Genomic DNA, 21,217 nt, shown 5'->3' with positions numbered 1-21,217 from the left:
ATTAGGCGATACACAGAGACGGAAGGGTTTTCTGCTTGATCAGTGGCGCTTCCTTATGCACGTCATGATAGTTTGCATGTCAGGAAGGAAGGCGGGCACTGACGGTATGGGTGCGACCATGCAGTCCGCAATGACTGCACTGACTTACAATAAAAACTATAGTTTTAGTCAGATGGTCTTTTACGAGATCGATAGACAGAGAAGGGCGATGGCTCGGGAGCGGTTCATTATGTATCCACGTTTCATCCAGATGATATTGAACCATGTGGCTCCGAATCTACCTCAGCGACGACCAATAAGATACGTGGAATCTGTGAGCAAGCGTATCTTCGCTCAATGCCGCACTTCGAGTGCGAGGAGCAAGCCTGAGCGGCGTCCAAGGCATACTCCACTGTTTGGGTTTTTAATCAACCCAGAGTATGTTCCTGCTGGTGGGGACGAGTTCAGAGATCCTCAACCACGACAGGCAAGAGCAACTCAAGCTGCCCCTGCTGTGCCTGTTGTGTCGGCTGTAGAGGATATAGATCTTGATGCTGTCTTTGGAGGTCAAAGTTATTTCGATATGGATCAAGTTGATACACATGAAGAGGTGCAGGTCTCTGCTGCACAAGGTTCGGGTGTGAGTGTTACTAGAGCAGCAACGTCGATGGCTGACTCAGATTTGGATGAGATCATGAATGAGGGGAGACGGTTGATGGTGTCTCGAGAGAGAACGTTTGGGAAGAAAAAGAGAACGGAGGATGATGATGAGTCAGAAAAGGAAGAAGATATACATAAGCTGATACGACGTTCAAGACGGGAAAGGACAGGTGCAGGTATGGGAGCTGGAGAGACTTCAAGGATGGTACGTTTCGCTCCGGCTGCACTGTCTAGTATGTCTATCGTTCCTACTTCTGTACAGGTCACAAGTACAAGCGCTGCGGATGTTCCCGTGGTGGCTACATCATCTGCTGGCATTCCATCTACCACTACTATCCAGATGACAACTCCGGAGATTGTGTCTCTACCACCTCCAACGCTTACTCAGTCGGTGGTTGCTGCACGATTTGTAGAGTCAACGGTCGTCACTACTGCAGGGTTATCAGGTATGGTACCACCTGCGGTTACGCCTGCTTCTGATGTCTCGCCTACGCCTACTTCAGACTCAGAGAGAATAGCTTCACTAGAGCGGATCGTGGCAGAGCAATCGAAGACTATTCAACGCCTAGTAGAAGCAAATCAACTACAGTCATCCCTCCTGGTTAAGCATGGGAAAATTATAGATGCCTTGAAGGAGTTCTTGGCATCTCAGGGGGAGATGAGCTGTAAAGGCGACGAGCTCAGGACGAAGAAGAGAAACGACAGAGACGATGATCCCAATGCATCGAAAGATGCAGGTGGTGAGTTGCCAAGAACTACTCTAGCTCTTGGTACTTCCACAGCTCAGGGGGAGTCTGCCGACGCGGCTGGTGGTTCTGGTGGTGATGATGTGGTGGTGGTTGATGATGAGAATATAGGTGATGACGTGATTGATGCGTTGAAAGAACTAGATGATGATATGTTCAGCGATGATATATTGTTTGATGAAGATGTGCTGCCGAGTGATGTGATTGAGAAGATTGGTGAGCAGATTGAGATTGAGAATGAGATTGAGGAAGGCGAGATAGTAGAGGAAAATGTCGAACATGACATTCCAGAGGTTGAGAAGGCCGATATGGGTGATCAGACGACAGTTGAAGATACTGAATGGGAAAAGCAGCCGAGGTGGAAGGAAGGATACGCTCAATGGTTCGTCAAAACGAAGAAACCGGCAGTCCCTACCATGTTCAAAAAGAGTTACAATATTAAGGGCTATGCTGAAGCAAAGAAAGGGATTATATGCTGGATTTATGATGAGCAGTTGCGGCTCTTCGTGATTAAACGATATGATGGAGTTCAGTACCTTAGAAGAATGTTGAGATCGTTAAACACACTGCCTGAATGTGAGGTTAAAGACTTAGCCAGATTGGGGTTGATCAATCGAAGTGATGATAATATGGCTAGAGTCATAGGGAAAATCGTATGGAAAGAGAGCATAAAGGAAAAGAAGTTTGAGCTGTTGAAACCACAGAAAGGGTTGAAGACAAGGATAGAGGTTAGAGAGTTGATGGAAAGCCTTGGATGGTTATGAAGTATAAACCAATCCGGTGCCTTAAAGAAGTACCGATGAAGCTTATGCCCAAGGATGTGCTCAAAGACCTAAAGTGGTGGTTCGTTGACTGTGAGACAGCGGAGGCAGTGATGGAAGATGAGGATGAACAAGAGATCCTTAGAGTTTACGATCCGATGCATCTTGTTAACTTATCGCAAGCTGATCTGAAGATGCTTAACGAGAAAAAGATCTTTTATATTCCTGCTTGGAAGGATGAAGCAAGGAAATATCAAAGGGTTGTGTCGGTGTGTGTTAGAGAAGGAGTGCACGCTTGAAGTTACAGGATTACGAGACAAGAGCTGAAAGATCAAGATATGAAGCTACTGCCAAGGGGGAGTCTGTTGGTGCATAAATGTCAGTAGTTCATATGTCTAGTGTCTGTAATCGAGTCTGTAATATTGTTTATGTATTTGTTTGTTTAAAGCGAAGTTGTTGACAAGTTCGCTTAGGCGAACTTGTTAACCAAGCGAAGTTATGGACAACTTCGCCTGAGGCGAAGTTGTCGTGTATTTATATAGGTTACGGCTGATTGGTTTAGGTGGTTCAAGTTCGTGTAAATCAGTGAGTCAAGTGACGTGAGGTCGAGAGTCTGTAACTGTGATTATATCACGTGTTGAGTTATTAATATAACGTGTGTTTGTTCGTATCGTATTCGTGTGTTCGTGTGTTTGTGTTCTACGTCCGTAACGATCTACACAGGGATTCCGCACCTGTGTATATCGGGATATCTCGTGTGATCCGTCCAGGGAACCTACATAGACTATTTCACAAAATGGGTTGAAGCCAAGCCACTAGCAAAGATCACAACCGAGGCAATGAAGCAATTTATTTGGAGCCACATCATATGACGTTTTGGCCTGCCAATGGAAATTGTGAGCGACAATGGCAAAAAATTCACTGACAGGAAGATATCCAGTTGGCTCAAGGAATTGCGCATCAACCAAGTCTTCACTTTAGTATACCACCCTCAAGGAAATGGCCAAGTGGAGCGCGCGAACCAAAGCCTGCTGAACGGGCTGAAGAAAAGGTTGGAGGGAGAATCCCATTCATGGGTTGAGGAGCTACCTAATGTCCTGTGGGCGCACAGGACATTAAGCAAAACCAGCAATGGCGAATCCCCGTTCAGCCTAACCTATGGAACGGAGGCTATGATTCCAGCAGAGATTGGATGCCCATCCCATAGAGTGCTCATGATGAGTAAGATGGATAACGAGCGCGAAAGGAGGTTGGATCTCAACTTACTTGAAGGGCGCAGAGAGGCGGCTATCATCAGTGAAGCCAAATACAAGAAAAAACTAGAAAAATATTACAATCAGCGCGTGAAAGAATGCCACTTCAAGAAGAATGATTTCGTCCTTCGGAACAATGAAGCTAGTCGCGCGATACCCCCGGGAAAGATGTCCCCCAACTGGGAGGGACCTTATCAAGTCTCGGAAGAATTGGGAAAAGACGCATACGCTTTAAAAGATTTGAATGGAAAGAAGATCCCGCGCACATGGAACGCAGCGCAGCTTAGAAAATGTTTCATGTAAAAATTGTCAAGTTTGTAATCAAGGCTTTTTAAGCCATTATGAATAATGATACGCGCTGTCTTTTCTTAATATGTGTTCTATTACCTTTTGCATACATGTTTCACACTTCCCTTTATTAATTTTGAGCAATATGACAACATTGTATTGACATCAAAACTAAAAATAAAACGAAGTAAAACATACATGCGCGAGCTTCAAGCTCAAACGCGTTAACGAGTTTTAACTCTAAAACGTCAGGGCTTTATCCCAATAATATGAGCCTTAGCTCAGGGCCTTAGCCCAATAATACGAGCCTTAGCTCAAATTACTCACAACATCCATCCTACATGCTGCGCAGCTAGACCAAAAAAATACCTAAGCACAGCTAAGGCAAAGCACATGCCAAAACATAGTTGTTAAGGTCTCAGGTCGAGGTCGCGCATGGGATTGTAATGGATATCAGAGTAACACATACTGACACGTCAAGGCTAAAAAACTCATTCATAATTCCCTATAATAAATGTGCGATAACGTCGCGCAAAAGAGGAATAATGAAATGCCAAGGCACGTGTCAGCATATTCAGAATATTGCAAAATAACTTGAAATATGACAAGGATTAAGTAAAATAATTTCCTTACAACCTTGTTCAAGTTTCAACGTGCAAGCATATCTTATATTCAACAAGCAAACACATGCAATATAAAGAGATGAATTGGGAATGCGCAAGATGCGAATATGGGGAAAACAAAATTTCATTCCAAAACATAGAAGTTTACAAATTTACAAAATGATGAGATAAAAACTACAAACAAAAAAAAACATGAAGGGCTTCTCAAGTCTCTATATCAACATCAGCCTCTTCATTGTCCTCATCATTACCCCCTCCCTCAGCATCTGGCGCAGCCCGCTCCTCGTCGTCTCCAAACTTACCATAATCAAGCTGTTCGTCTTGAATGGAGTCGTCTTCTATCACGATAGTGTCAGGAGTAGGTCCTTTGGCCACGCCAGAGCCGCTAGCAGAGGCAGCATTGCCCGCGCCATCATCGCTGCCACCAGCCCCTTCACACTCGTCAAGTAATTTCTTTAGCGCGCCGAGATCGGGCTGGTCAGCAAGCGAGGCTATCTGCAAGTCATAAGGAAAAGTATGAGTACAAAAGACTAGGAAAATAAGTCAAGGTAAACTCATTAAGGTTAAAATACCTGCTCAAGGATGGGAATGGGAGTATTCAAATACTTCTCCCCCACCTCGGCCATGTCAGCGCAGACAACTTCGAGCTGATAAGGGTAGTCGGATGGGTTCTTCTTCAGCATGCTATATTCACAGCCATCCTTAAACCCTTCAGCTTGACCCACCAAGCGCGGCGCAGCGTTGCAATCCATCACAAGGGTCTGAAACTCGTCTGAGTATTTCATAGCATAAGCGCAACGAGTCATACCCTGTGAGACTAGCCATTGGCGATCCTGCGCGAGGGAAGAAACAGACATCTCAAGAGCAGGAATCTGAGAGTTTAACAACTCAACAGTTTCCTTGGTCTGTTTTAGCTCTTCTCTGTCGGACGCTGCTGCCGCCAAGGCCTCATTCCTTTCCGCTCGCGCAGCATCGAGCTCTTCGCTGTTAGACGCTGCTGTCGCCAGGGCTTCATCCTTTTCTGCCCGCGCAGCTTCGAGCTCTTTCTTCAGGCGCGCAACCTCACTCTCTAATAAAGATTTGTCAGTGATAGCCTGCACAAGAGTTTGATCACGCGCCTCTGACTCTAACTCCAAATCACGCGCTCGCCGCGCGTACCTGGCTGCATCCGCCTCTGCCGCCTGCAGCTTCTCCCGCGCAGCCTGCAGCTCATGCCCGCGCTTCACAAAGGCAGCATTGGCACTTGCTCGGTTCTCGCTGAGTTCTGCTTGGAGTTTCTCAGCTCTCTCTTGAGCGTCAGAAAGATTCCAAGCAGAAACCTTAGCCTCTTGCTTGGCCTCCACAAGAGCATCACGCACTTTTATATAATCATTGCGAAGCTCTTGGGAGGCAGCAAAGAACGCAGACCCAGCAAAAAGATGGTCGTTGAGCAAGTCCACGCGGGCGCGGTCCTCCTGAAACCTCCTTTCAGCCGGAGGCACAGAGTGAGCCCAGAAGTCTTCACACACGCCCATGGATTGAAATGAGCTATCCTCAGTAATATTCCATCTCGGGCGGTATATGTGATCGGCTTCCTGCAAACACAAAGCAACGCAAAAGCAACGTTTGTCATCTAAACACTAATATGGAAGTCCGCACAGCGGAGCAAAACAAACTTATACCTGCGGAGAGCCAGCAGAAAAGTCAGCGCCAGCAGAAGGCTGCGCCACGAAATCTCGTGGCGCTACAGGGCTTGCGCGGCCGCCATCGGAATCTTCAAAATGGACCTCCTCATCCTCTGTAACAGGTCTTTTCTCCTGCGACTTGGAAAAATCAAAAACAGTCTCGCGAGGAGGGCTGCGCGCAGGAGGAGGTGAGGGAGGTCTCGACGCCGTTAGATCAGCGCGTAAAATGGTCTCCTGCTCCTTAGTAATCCCAATGAGAAGAGATTCAGTGCTTGTAGGAGCAGGAGCAGAACTAACGGCGCCGGCGCCGGCGCCAGCAGTGCCACCGGCAGCTTGTGTGCTAGCTATAATTCCTATGAAAAAACCAAAGAGAAATGATTCATGACTTGATCTAAAGGAAAAAGTCAGAAAATCAAAGCGCAATATATACCTTGGCGCACCGCCGTCCGCGAGTTGAGCATCGCCATGAAGTCCATTTTCCCCCTCTTCGAGGGTAAAACAGGGGACTTCAAAGCAACCTTCGGCGCAGCCTCGGTACCTTGCTGCGCCTGAGGTTGATCCACCAAGGTCGCCGGCTCTACAAACATTTGAGTGAGCAAAGATTCATTAATAACTCTATCGGAATCACGCTCATAAAACCACAAAATATAAACAAAGTATACCTGTGGGAGAAGATGAAACAGCAGGCGCAACGCCGCTTCCCTTGTCCGCCGCGCGAAGAGATGAGGTGGCGGCACCATACCTCGTGTGGACAGGAGGACTGCCCACACCTCGAGGCAAAGAAGACGAGGAAAACTTGAAGGTAAATCCCTTGGTTTTCTCAAGTCCCTTCGCTTGAGTAGGAGGATCCTGAGCAACAGGGGCATCATTTTTCTTCTGTTTTTTACTGACCCCTGCGCCAGTTTTCCCTTTAGCTTTGCGCTTGAGTTGTGGCGCCTCAGCTTCTTCCTCCACCTCTTCTTCCGCGAGATCCAGCTCATAGTTCTCGAGCGCATCTACAATACGTGCAACAGAAATGTTAACCAAATTTGGTATTATAAAGGCATAAGCATAAGTACAAAGGCTTACCAGGCGCATCGCTGTCAAAGCAAAATCCCAAATCAACAGGGATGAACATATCATCGAAGCGATCGGGGAAAGCAACTTCCCCAGCGCCCAGCGCGACGAAGCCTTCCTCCATATGCTCATCATAGGCGGCGTGGACGTATTCCTTGCTTACTGCATAATACAAGACAAATGATATCAGCAAAACGAATTATATTCGCGCAGAAATAATGCAATGAGCTAATAACTCACCTAAGCCATCAATTTGGACGACGGGCTCAGTCGCGCTGTCGGTCCACCTCTTGCTCATACCAACCCCCACCAGCGCCTCCTCGCAAATATTCTTGGCGGGGGATGGTTCAGCAGTCAACTTGTTAACCCATGTGCCAGTTGGGTTTTTAAGAACATTCTCATCCGCGGGCGCAGAAGTGATCGCGCGCATGGTCATGCGGATGGGAATCACACCAGCCTTAATATAAAAAAATTTCTCAGACCAGTCATGAAGGCTTTTGAAGGAAACAGTGCAGCACTTAACCTTCTGACTGCGAGGTATGAATGAGAACCAAGAATCTTGGATTTTTGGCTTGTAAAAATATTGAAAGCGCCGAGGGGTGGGCTCCTCGCGCTGAGCTTTGCACATAAACTCAAAATGAGTCATGCGCACTAGTCCACAAGGATGGACTTGGGATATGTGAATCCCATAAAACTGAAGCAGCGCACCCATGAACCTTGTCATCGGGAGACGAAGGTTACAGTGGGTGAAAAAGTGACAGTATAAGGAGATATAGCCGGTGGGCGGATCTGCCGCCGTTTGCCCGGCCGCCGGGAGCAGACAGCCGTACTCAGGGAGAAAACCCTGAGAGGCGATGAGATTGTCGAAATCAGACTATTTCAGTTTGCAGGGAATCTCATCCCATTTCTTCACTGTTTTGCTTTTCCCCACCTCCTCCGACGAGGCCTCGGTAGCCCGTTTTCCCTTGCCGGTCTTCTTCAAAGTGGACATGACTAATGATTTTACACGGCGTTTGCTGGGGGAGATTGTGGTGTCTGGGTTATCAGACATACAACTGTGAATCAAACAGCGGTTACTTCAAGAACGGAAATCTGGAAGCAAAAGACAGGCTCTTAATCGGAATAAAAATGGAAGGAAAGAAAAAGCTCTGAAATAACAATGAAGATGAAGAATAACAACTCAAAAGGCTTGCTTTTATAGGCCCAGGAGAGAGAAAGAAACAGGTACTGATCAGAGTTCACGCGCCCCCACTCGCAGGTGCAGGCCAACACGAGCGCGACACGTGTTCCTGACACTGTGTGAGGAGACATGAAAGGCAACTGTAGCACCTCGAGCACACGAAAAGTCTGACACATGTCTCCATCTCTGACGCATGTCAGCACCAACCAACCACGTACATGGACGATTCATTTCAACCAAAAGGATAGAATTTCGCGCAACGATGAGAAATAAAAAAGAAAAAACAAACCCTATTAAAAGAGCAAACTATTAAGTCTAATATCTATCTTACCTCGCTCGCGCGAGACAAGACACACATTAGACTGGGGGGGCTTGAAGAGGTATGCAACCGCCTTAACATCGAGCGGGGCGGGTCAACCCACAAGATATAGACAAGAGGCTTGAAATCAAGATGTCATGAAAGCACAAAGCCAAAACCTATGCGCATGGCGCATATCACATATGCTCACGCATCACATATGCTCACGCATCACATATGCTCACGCATATCACATATGCTCACGCATATCACATATGCTCACGCATCACATATGCTCACGTGTATCACATGCTCACGCACCATATATGCTCACGCATATCACATCTGCGCGTGGCGCATATCACATATGCTCACGCATCATATATGCTCACGCATATCACATCTGCGCGTGGCACATCTGCGCGTGGCGCATATCACATATGCTCACGCATATTACATATGCTTGCGCATATCACATCTGCGCATGAAACATCTGCGCGTGAGAATAAAGAGAAGACCTCGCGCATCCTCAGGATAGGCGCATATCACACATGCACATAATCAACCTCGTACTTATCCAAATCAGGATAAGGACAACCCTGATTGTGCTCATCAGACAACCTTCCAGAAGGTATCCTTTAAGGAATAAAGAATATGCTGATGTTGACAGCTGTCAATGAAAGGTGGACAACTCAGCAAAACCCATGTGCTACCACGTGATTGCACATGGGTCAGGTGAAATACCTTGGTCAGAGAATAATCAATGAAAGCGCACCAGGTGTCCTAAGGACACGTGGCGCGAAGCAATAGAAGGAAGCCAAAAAGGCCCTAATGGGATCTGAGCCCAATCATTGGAAACCCTAACACTATAAATACCACACCACCTCCACAAAGGGAGGTAAGCAAGAAAATACACTCTAAATCCTTACTCACTCTCAGATTATTATTATCTTCTCCTACAATCTCTTATTCCCACACCGGAGGGTTACCCCAAAGAGGACCCCTCTGTCCCTTTCTGAGGGGTAAGTTCACGGTGCTGTTCATTTTGTAGGTGGAAGAATTCATACTCCGGAAAACCATCGGTGATATAGCATACTCACACCCGAGGAAAGTTGATCGTCTACCAGTGAGCCGATCCACGTTTCTTCAATATTAATAGTTACATTTGCAGAAGTAACAATCGTCTTTTGTTACTTCCAATTACGCGGTGAAGATTATAATTGGTGGTGGAGGGCTTATTTGACTGCGGGTTCATCGGCTCTATACCTCTTTTTATACTCGGTTTTCTACTTTTTCATGAAGTTGAATATTACTAAACTTGTTTCGAGTGTTATGCATTTCGGGTACATGTTAATTGCTTCGTGTGCTTTCTTTGTGCTGACGGGCACGACGGGCACGATCTTTCATCGCCACCACAACCACCACCACAAAATCTCCAAAGAGGCAGTGATGACAGATCTGAGCCTCCTTTTTCTATATCTTATGTTCCAAAAATTTGAATCTTTTTAATTTCTTGTGTACTGTGGTTGAAGAAGGGGGTTTGGTGGCGGCAGCCGGTGGTGGTGGGCTGTGGTTGAAGAAAGGGCTGTGGTGGTGGTGCTGGTGGTGTGGGGCTGTGGTGGTGGGGCTGGTGGTGGTGGTGGGGCTGTGGTGGTGGTGCTGGTGGTGGAGGGGCTGTGGTGGTGGGGCTGCGGTGGTGAGTGGTGTCAGGTTGGGTGGAGGTGGGGTTGGGTATGGTAGAGTTCTCTGTTTATTTTCTCGTGTACCAAACAAGAGAAATGATTCTCATTCTCCATACCAATTCTCTTTCTCTACAATTCTATTTCCATTTCTATTTTCTCTCCATTTCCATTCTCTGTACCTGTAACGATTCCGGCAAATTCAGGTATACCCTAGCCGGAATATACTATTTACGTGTTATTTAATACCGAATATATGAATTATAATGTGTTTATATGAGTATATAAGATTCACAGTACGAATTATACTCGAATGTACAGCTAGTCATATTGAAATTACGATTAATCGATGAACGGTTATTGAAACCCAAACGAATCGGGGATTACGTTATAGATGAAATATATAATGTTTAGTGATGTGTACGAAGTATTAAGGCTTCGGGATAAGTGAATTATAGCACAGAAAAAGGATTTCAATTTATTAGTACATCGGTACGTTAAACGAAATTTTTAACATCAAACCAGGCAAGAGACGATCGATCAAGCCGAAAAAGATGCACAATGACCGACAATATGATGTGTTGAGTCAATAAATGTCACGGTTTAAGTTTTTAAAGATTTTAGATCAGTTTTATATAAATTTTATTTTTAAGACGAAAAACGACCGTTTTAGCCTCGTTTTAAGCCGAATTAAGTGTTTAACCGAGAAACGAACTGAACCAGATTATCCACAACGTTATCCGGATTACACAATCCAAATGTGTGGCCATGGTTGGAGATGTGGGCCCCCCTCCCACACCATACATGGACCGATCGGTCCATGTGGTGCACACACACATCACATTTTCTTTTTTCTAAACTCCCAACACCAAAATCCTCTCAACACTCTTCAACCTTCATCCAAACCCTTGATTTTTAACAAGAATCATAAGGTAAAAACATGGTTTTAATGGTTGATTCATAGTTTTGATTCCATGATCTTAAGTTGTTTGCAAGAGAATAAAGTTTCAAGTGAAAAATGGGTGAAAACCCGAGATGAAACCGATTCTTGCGTGATCAAGTGATGTATACAAGTTATACAAGGGATCTTGGTCCAAGAAAGGATTTAAAAGAGTCAAAAACGAATTTTTACGGTTAAAATCTTTGTTTTGGTGTCTTAACCGAAACCATGAAAGAAATGGCTTGATTGTGGGTATAACTTGCTTGGTGTGGTGTTGTTGTGCTTGTAGGTGTTGTATCTAGTTTCTAGCAAAGGCTAGAAATCAAGATCTTTGCGATCTAAAGCTAGAAACACAAGGTAGTTCGGTTTTTCGTATGATTTGTAAGATTTGGACAGATTGTGGTAGACTTAGAGTTGAGTCATGAAATTTCACAGAGATGATCTACACATGAAAATATGAGATCTGTAAAATTTTGGTAATTTTTGGATAAAGGATGAATATTTGGTGAATTTAATGCTTGGTTTTGGCTAAAAATGGTGAAAAATAGCTAAACATCATGAAAAATTCTGGAAAAATTTAGATAAGCTTTTTATAAGATATAAAAGTCACACACAAAATTTCAGGTCCATTGGAGAAGTCTAAGTAGGCTTTTCGGTAAAACGAGTTCTAGGGTTTTCTAGCTCGGTTTTGGTGAAAATGTCATGAAAAATGAGTTTTTGGTTCTGTAAATATTAATGGGAACTATATGGATGACAGGAGTCATATCAGAAAAATTTGGGATTTTTCTAAAGTCATTTGGTATTTTCGGCATATTTGGTGTTTAAATGACGTTTAAAAGAAGATAAATAAATATTAAATATAAAAATTAATTCTGGAAATATTTTTCTAAAATTCCTTACTGTCAAAAACTGATTTTTGCAAAATTTCAAGATCCGATACTAAACGGATATTTATTTGTGCTAATTAGAACATAAAAACAAACTTTTAAAGCTTAAAACGCGTAAACCGGCAAAGTTCGCCTAAGCGAACTGACTGGTGTATAAAAACCTTAAAAATGGACTATTTTCATGAAACTAAATTAGTTAAGTAAAAATAAGTCATCCGAAAATAATTCGGATTTTTCGGATGATTTGGGTAATTTTACCCGATTTAGTCGTTTCCGGTATATTAAAGACGGAAACCGGCCCCGCGGCCAAACGGGGTGTCTAAACCGAGCTCTAATTTCACCACTTTAATTAAAATATCAATAACAACTATTTTCGGGTCGTATGTGGCCAAACTCATTTTTGAAAACTTAAAGACGAATAACCGTGCTAGGCACGCAAAACGAGAAAACAAACTAATGGTAGTTTTGACTAAAGAACTCTAAGTAATACCACAATCTAAGTCCTAAGAAGTGTTTCGGGGTTAACATTGTCCCCGGATCGTGTACGGTACTGGGTCAACAGTGTCCCCAGACGTACCGGTTAACACGAATTTAAGTTATATTAATAGAAATTGTGTAGTAACGACTTAGGGATCGTATTACAGATCCAGACCGGTAGCTGTTCACAGTATTACATCTGCTCACCAAAAAGGTGAGTTTTCACGAGCCCCTTTTTATTGAACTGTTTTAAATATTTTCCCGGGGCGGAAAGCATGTTGTTATCAAAGTGTTTAAGTACATGCCGATCGCATGGAAATGAATGTATTTATATAATGTCTATTGTACGGGAATCGTACGGTAGTGTATTAAGATGGTAATTGTCTGAGTTACTAATATTGTAAGGCACGAAACAGTGTTCTGGGTTAACAGTGTCCCCAGAGGTTATTAAATGTATTTTCTGGGTTAACAGTGTCCCCAGAGGCTATTAAATGTGCTTCTGGGTTAACAGTGTCCCCAAAGGTTATAAAATGTATTTCTGGTTTAACAGTGTCCCCAGAGGTTATTAAATGCTTTTCTGGGTTAACGGAGTTTTCACTTGTAGGCTCAGCACAATTACATCATTAAATTATGATTATTAAAATTATTTGTCATGGTTTACTAAAATTAGTGAAACTCACCAACTATTCGTAGTTGACCCGTTTTCTTTACATGCTTTCTAGGTACACCCAAATTGGAATGAGTGATACGTGCTTGCTGATGTGTGCTATTTTGTGGAAGCTTAAGAGTCTATATTTTGTTTTAAACATGTTAACGTACTATTGGTAACAATTATGTGATAACACCTAGTCGGTAACGAAACTCGGAACAATGTAATACGTTTAAATTATTATAGTGGTGTTTTCTTTATAAGCAATGCTGTTGATATCAGATGTGTCTGTTGCATCCCGTGTACGTTTCCGCTGCGGTTACGGGGTGTTACAGAACTTGGTATCAGAGCCATTGGTTATAAAGAATTAGGATGTCTTTAAAAGATACCTAAAATATAACCAGTAGCTCAAGTATTATAGGATCTAAATATCTACTAATAATTTATTGTGACGAGGTTTGGATGAACTTGGATGGACAAGTGAGTTATTATGGTCCGGAACATAATAACAGACTTGTCCGCATGAGGGAATTCAGGGAAAGTCACGGGGGACTTTAATAGGTAAAATTGGCAACATATGTGCAAATATATGATAATATTGTGTGTGGTCAAGTTGTATAAGTAAGTGTATATTAATTTGATTACGATTTACACTATGGAAAGAACTATATGTTTGTTAACTTGTGTGCAGGTTAGAATGTCAAGAACACCTAGTGCATCGATGGAGGAGGACCCGGAGGAGGTCAGCTCCGGGAACTCTGGGAGCCTCCCCGTATCATCCAGCTCTGAGCCTAGCGAGGCTAGTGTTAGGAGCTCTAGCCAGTCCGCCTCTGCCAGGATTGCTAGATCTCCTACCCCACCCGCACCACAGGCCGTCCCTATCCCTCCCGGATTCGGACCCCGCCTCACGGCGCGGATCAGTGTTCCACAGGTCCCACCTACCTCGCCCCCACCCAGACCTGCTACCCGCAGGGGCGAGTCCTCCCGCTCCCAGCCCGAGCCTGAGGCTCCACCTGTGTGGGGTCTCCCCAGGCAGGAGAGGGACGCGGCGGCGTGGCTACGAGTGCTCACCGAACAGGAGAATGAGCACTCCGCCGCCTTGACGGTGGGGGTACAGAGGCGGATGTACCTAGGGGATTGCATATTGGACCACCAGTATGCGATTTCGCAGCTGAAGAGGGAGTGCTCATACTCCCAGTGGATGATCGGCCGGATGGAGACGCGGATCCGGTTTATGCTGGCTGTGATGGTGGTGTTGGTGGCGGTGTTGGTGGGTTTGGTATACCACCGTGTTTAGTTGTGTTAGGATGGGAGTAGACAGGGGCCGTTTTTTTGATACTCTATGTAAGCAGTTAGTGGTGATGCTAACATAGAGTGAATCTTGGGTAGTTTAATACAACCACTGGCCCTTAGGGGTCTCTTTGGGGTATATCGTTATAGATACTTTTGAGTATCATTCAAGCACTGACCCATTGTGGGTTATGTCGAGATGATAGGCCCTATGTAGGAAAACTTAACTTATGTAATGATGACAGGAAACGTATGTGAACTGATATGGATGTAATATGTACTAATGTTTACTAATGAATGGAATGTTTGTTGTGTTTTATGATTGGAACTTGTATTAATTATATATATTTTCTTGATGTTGTGTAGAATGGCACCAAAACGTTCGGCCCAATTGTCGGAAGTGGACGTGAGCCGTTTGATTGCTCAACAGTTAGAGGCGGCGATACCGGATATAGTATCGCGCATCGCCGCCAGTATTAACAATTCGACCAATCCAGCCCCTCCGAGCAATCAAACGACCACCAATAATGACGGGGAACAAAATGTTAATCCTCCACAGAATGATAACACGATTCCGAGTAATGACGCACCGCCTAGGGTGGTCGTTACAGACAGTAATGGCCCTATACCTACAGTAGAGACGAACCGTACTGAACCGATTCGTGCATCCAGGGGATGTTCGATCAAAGACTTTATGTTGTTCAAACCTCTAGAGTTTAGCGGGTCTGAAGGACCCAATGGGTTGGTTAAGTGGATGGAGAAAATAGAATCCGTTGTGAATATCAGCAACTGCCCCGAGGATTGTGTTGTTAAGTATGCTACCTGCACATTCACGGACCATGCCTTGACATGGTGGAACACGATAGTGCAGACCCGGGGTCAGGCGGCGACAAACCGCATGACCTGGACAGAGCTCAAGGCTCTTGTACTGGAAAATTTCTGCCCGAAAAACGAATTGCAAAAATTAGAAAATAAATTGTGGAACCTGGAGATGCAGGGGGCAGACCATTTGGGTTATACAAACCGGTTTAATGAGTTGTCGCGATTGGTACCATGGTTGGTCACCCCAGAGTCGAAGAGGGTTGAGCGTTATATTTGGGGGCTAACTCCAGTTGTAAGGAGTATAGTCAATTCTAGGGGACACCAGACGTATGAGGGTGCGGTGACGCAAGCTGGTATCGTCACGTATGATTTCGTAAGGAGCGGGTCACTGAAGGTGGCGGGAGAATCCGCTGGGGGAAAGCGGGGTACACATGACCATAGGATCCAGGAGAAGCAGCAAGGTAAACGTGCTAGGCCCACTGCCCAGAACTACGCCATGACTAGTTCAGGAGGAAGGCAAGAACCGCAGAAGGGAACGTTTCCTAAGTGTGGGAAATGCGGTTACCACCATGGTGGCATGTGCAAAGAAGTGGTGTGCCACCGGTGCGGCAGGATTGGGCACTACGCACCGAGTTGTAGGACAAACCTGAACAACTTGAACCGGCAACCGCAACCTATCCGTGCGCAGCCATTTAGGACCCAATCAGCCCAACAACAAAACCCGCAAGGAAACCAAATGGTGACCACCAGCCGTGCTTGCTATGAATGCGGCAGCACAAATCACTTCAAGAGAAACTGTCCGAAGCTGAACCAGGGAGGAAATGGGCGGCAAACCGCGGGTCAGGCATCGTCGTCCAATCCGGCGCGAGGCCGAGCATTCGTGATGGGAGCGAACGAAGCACGCCAGGACCCCAGCGTAGTGACAGGTACATTCCTCGTCTCTGATCATTACGCTTCTGTATTATTTGATACGTGCGCCAATAGAAGTTTTGTCTCTGTTAGATTCCTGTCAATAGCAAACCTCCCAATTGGTGAAACCATAGAACCTTACACCGTAGAAGTCGCTAACGGTAAAACCATGATAGTTAATCAGATAGTTCGGAATTGCCCTTTTATTCTGAACGATCAATCCTTTCTGATTGACTTGTTACCGGTAGAATTGGGTAGTTTTGATGTGATAGTGGGAATGGATTGGTTAGCACGTAACAAGGTAGAAATAAACTGTGAAAAGAAAATCGTCAAGATCCGGGTGTCGGATGACGAAGAGGTATTAGTGCAGGGTGAGAAGTCGGGCAATATGATACCGTTTATATCCCACCTCAAGGTGTTAAAATATATACGCCAGGGATGCGTGGCGTATCTAGCGAGCTTGACGGCCACGGACCCTGAGGAAAAACGGGTGGACGATATCCCAGTGGTACGTGAATTTCCACAAGTTTTCCCAGAGGAACTTCCTGGATTACCGCCAACCCGACAGGTCGAATTCAGAATCGACTTATTACCTCAAGCTGGCCCTGTTGCTAAGGCGCCCTACCGACTTGCACCATCAGAGATGCAAGAATTATCCAACCAATTGCAAGAATTGTTGGATAAAGGATTTATACGTCCTAGTTATTCCCCGTGGGGTGCACCGGTACTATTCGTGAAAAAGAAGGACGGAAGCCTTAGAATGTGCATTGATTACAGGGAGCTGAACAAGTTGACAATCAAAAATAGGTATCCTCTTCCCCGAATCGATGATCTGTTCGACCAGCTACAAGGTGCGAGCTACTTCTCAAAAATAGATCTTAGATCGGGATACCATCAGGTTAGAATCCAGGAGGAGGATATCCCAAAAACCGCATTCCGGACTCGCTACGGCCATTACAAGTTCTTAGTTATGCCTTTCGGGCTAACAAATGCGCCAGCAGTATTCATGGATCTCATGAATCGAGTCTGTAAACCCTACCTTGATAAATTCGTCATCGTGTTTATTGACGATATTTTGATATACTCGAAGAGTAAAGAAGAGCACGAGCAACACTTGAGATTAATTTTAGAGCTTCTAAATCAGGAAAAGTTGTATGCAAAATTCTCCAAGTGTAACTTTTGGTTACAAGAAGTGCAATTCCTTGGCCACGTTATAAACCATCAAGGAATTCACGTTGATCCAAGTAAGGTTGAAGCAGTTAAGAATTGGCAAGCGCCTAAATCGCCAAAGGAAATCCGCCAATTCTTAGGCTTAGCTGGATATTATCGTCGATTTATAGAGAACCTTTCCAGCATCGCCCAACCTTTAACCCTTCTGACCCAAAAAGATCGAAAGTATGAATGGGGTGAAGAGCAGGAAACGGCGTTTCAAACGCTAAAACAAAGATTGTGCCAAGCGCCGATCTTAAGTCTCCCCGACGGAGACGATGGTTTTGTCGTGTATTGTGACGCATCCCGGAGAGGGCTAGGATGCGTGTTGATGCAAAATAATAAGGTTATAGCCTATGCTTCTCGACAGTTAAAAATACACGAGAAAAATTACACCACTCATGACTTAGAACTGGGAGCAGTTATCTTCGCACTTAAAATCTGGAGACATTACCTCTACGGTACAAAGTGCACCATCTTCACCGATCATAAAAGTTTGCAACACATATTCGATCAGAAAGAACTGAATATGAGGTAACGAAGATGGGTCGAGTTGTTAAGCGACTATGACTGTGACATCCGTTATCACCCTGGCAAGGCTAACGTCGTAGCCAATGCCTTGAGTAGGAAGGATCGGGTTAAGCCATTGCGAGTGCGAGCGTTGGGGATGATAGTCCAGTCGAACCTTTCGGATTTGATTCGAGTCGCTCAACGCGAGGCGTTGAAAGAGGAACAAATGGAAAAAGAAGGACTTTACGGTAACGAGAAGAATTTCGAACAGCGCGAGGACGAAATTCTCTATTTCAAAAATCGGATTTGGATCCCGACCCTCCATGACCTTCGTGAACTAATCATGGACGAAGCCCATAAATCAAAGTATTCCATACATCCGGGATCGGATAAGATGTACAAGGATGTGAAGGAGTTCTACTGGTGGCCGGGTATGAAAAATGATATAGCCACATACGTCGGCAAGTGTACGACGTGTGCGAGGGTTAAGGCGGAGCACCAGAAACCCTCGGGAATGTTACAACAACCGGAAATTCCTGAATGGAAGTGGGAGCAGATCACGATGGATTTTGTGACACATCTCCCCAAGACGTCCCGAGGACATGATGCAATTTGGGTAGTCGTTGATCGATTAACCAAATCGGCACATTTTATCCCGATTAGAAATAACTATAACACAGAGAGACTTGCGCAGATTTATATAAATGAAATTGTGTCTCGTCATGGGATACCCATTTCAATCATCTCCGATCGGGATAGCCATTTCACCTCCAAGCTTTGGCAAGCTGTGCAAGAAGCGCTGGGAACGCGTATTAATCTAAGCACAGCTTACCACCCTCAGACCGATGGTCAGTCTGAGAGGACCATCCAAACCCTGGAGGATTTGCTTCGTGCATGCGTACTGGATTTTAAGGGAAATTGGGATCAACATCTCCCACTCGTTGAATTTTCCTATAATAACAGTTACCATAGCAGTATAAAGGCAGCACCTTACGAAGCATTGTATGGACGGAAGTGCCGATCACCACTCTGCTGGACTGAGGTGGGCGACACACAGGTTATTAGATCAGATCTGGTCCAGGAAACGACCAGCAAAATTCTTGAAATTAAGAACAATCTAAAGGCCTCACGGGATCGACAGAAGAGTTATGCCGATACCCGTAGAAAACCGTTATCATTTGAGAAAGGTGATAAAGTGTATTTGAAAGTATCACCTTGGAAAGGAGTAGTCAGATTTGGAAAGGCGGGAAGTTAGCCCCTAGATACATTGGCCAATTCGACATTACTGCAAAAATCGGTCCTGTAGCATACCGATTAGAACAGCCTGATGAACTGAGTGCAGTTCACAACGTGTTTCACGTGTCGAACTTGAAAAGGTGTCTGTCGGATGAGACATCGGTGTTACCTCTAGAGGGTGTCCAAATAAATGATAAGCTCAACATTGTAGAGGAGCCCATAGAAATAGTAGACGGGAAAATCAAACAACTTAGACACAATAAGATCTCGTTGGTCAAAGTTAGATGGAACTCGCAACGAGGCCCAGAATATACATGGGAACGAAAGGACGAATTTCGGAAGAAATACCCCCACCTATTTCCTCAAAAGAAAGTAGTTGACGTGTAAAAATTCGAGGACGAAATTTTTATAACGGGGGGAGAATGTAACGATTCCGGCAAATTCAGGTATACCCTAGCCGGAATATACTATTTACGTGTTATTTAATACAGAATATATGAATTATAATGTGTTTATATGAGTATATAAGATTCACAGTACGAATTATACTCGAATGTACAGCTAGTCATATTGAAATTACGATTAATCGATGAACGGTTATTGAAACCCGAACGAATCGGGGATTACGTTATAGACGAAATATATAATGTTTAGTGATGTGTACGAAGTATTAAGGCTTCGGGATAAGTGAATTATAGCACAGAAAAAGGATTTCAATTTATTAGTACATCGGTACGTTAAACGAAACCTTTAACATCAAACCAAGCAAGAGACGATCGATCAAGCCAAAAAAGATGCACAATGACCGACAATATGATGTGTTGAGTCAATAAATGTCACGGTTTAAGTTTTTAAAGATTTTAAATCAGATTTATATAAATTTTATTTTTAAGACGAAAAACGACCGTTTTAGCCTCGTTTTAAGCCGAATTAAGTGTTTAACCGAGAAACGAACTGAACCAGATTATCCACAACGTTATCCGGATTACACAATCCAAATGTGTGGCCATGGTTGGAGATGTGGGCCCCCCTCCCACACCATACATGGACCGATCGGTCCATGTGGTGCACACACACATCACATTTTCTTTTTTCTAAACTCCCAACACCAAAATCCTCTCAACACTCTTCAACCTTCATCCAAACCCTTGATTTTTAACAAGAATCATAACGTAAAAACATGGTTTTAATGGTTGATTCATAGTTTTGATTCCATGATCTTAAGTTGTTTGCAAGAGAATAAAGTTTCAAGTGAAAAATGGGTGAAAACCCGAGATGAAACCGATTCTTGAGTGATCAAGTGATGTATACAAGTTATACAAGGGATCTTGGTCCAAGAAAGGATTTAAAAGAGTCAAAAACGAATTTTTACGGTTAAAATCTTTGTTTTTGGTGTCTTAACCGAAACCATGAAAGAAATGGCTTGATTGTGGGTATAACTTGCTTGGTGTGGTGTTGTTGTGCTTGTAGGTGTTGTATCTAGTTGCTAGCAAAGGCTAGAAATCAAGATCTTTGCGATCTAAAGCTAGAAACACAAGGTAGTTCGGTTTTTTGTATGATTTGTAAGATTTGGACAGATTGTGGTAGACTTAGAGTTGAGTCATGAAATTTCACAGAGATGATCTACACATGAAAATATGAGATCTGTGAAATTTTGGTAATTTTTGGATAAAGGATGAATATTTGGTGAATTTAATGCTCGGTTTTGGCTAAAAATGGTGAAAAATAGCTAAACATCATGAAAAATTCTGGAAAAATTTAGATAAGCTTTTTATAACATATAAAAGTCACAAACAAAATTTCAGGTCCATTGGAGAAGTCTAAGTAGGCTTTTCTGTAAAACGAGTTCTAGGGTTTTCTAGCTCGGTTTTGGTGAAAATGGCATGAAAAATGAGTTTTTGGTTCTGTAAAAATTACTGGGAACTATATGGATGACAGGAGTCATCTCAGAAAAATTTGGGATTTTCTAAAGTCATTTGGTATTTTCGGCATATTTGGTGTTTAAATGACGTTTAAAAATAGATAAATAAATATTAAATATAAAAATTAATTCTGAAAATATTTTTATAAAATTCCTTACTGTCAAAAACTGATTTGTGCA

The 21,217-nt window shown here is 43.9% G+C and overlaps 1 pseudogene across 1 annotated transcript in view; it reads left to right on the top strand.

Moving 5' to 3' along the window:
* Positions 1 to 11,917, top strand: part of LOC143567007 (transmembrane 9 superfamily member 7-like) — a 56,230-nt pseudogene extending 44,313 nt beyond the window's left edge. The window contains exons 7-8 of the transcript XR_013141327.1: positions 9,640 to 9,954; positions 11,885 to 11,917. The product of XR_013141327.1 is annotated as a transmembrane 9 superfamily member 7-like (transcript). The remainder of the gene's footprint in view (positions 1 to 9,639; positions 9,955 to 11,884) is intronic.
* Positions 11,918 to 21,217: the final 9,300 nt, after the last annotated feature.

The sequence above is a fragment of the Bidens hawaiensis genome, unplaced genomic scaffold, assembly GCF_021521415.1.
Source record: "Bidens hawaiensis isolate Kalapana, Puna unplaced genomic scaffold, B.hawaiensis_p1.1 tig00023194_1, whole genome shotgun sequence".
Lineage (NCBI taxonomy): Eukaryota > Viridiplantae > Streptophyta > Magnoliopsida > Asterales > Asteraceae > Bidens > Bidens hawaiensis.
The sequence above is the reverse complement of the archived record's forward strand: the minus strand, read 5'-3'. Positions and strand labels throughout refer to the sequence as shown.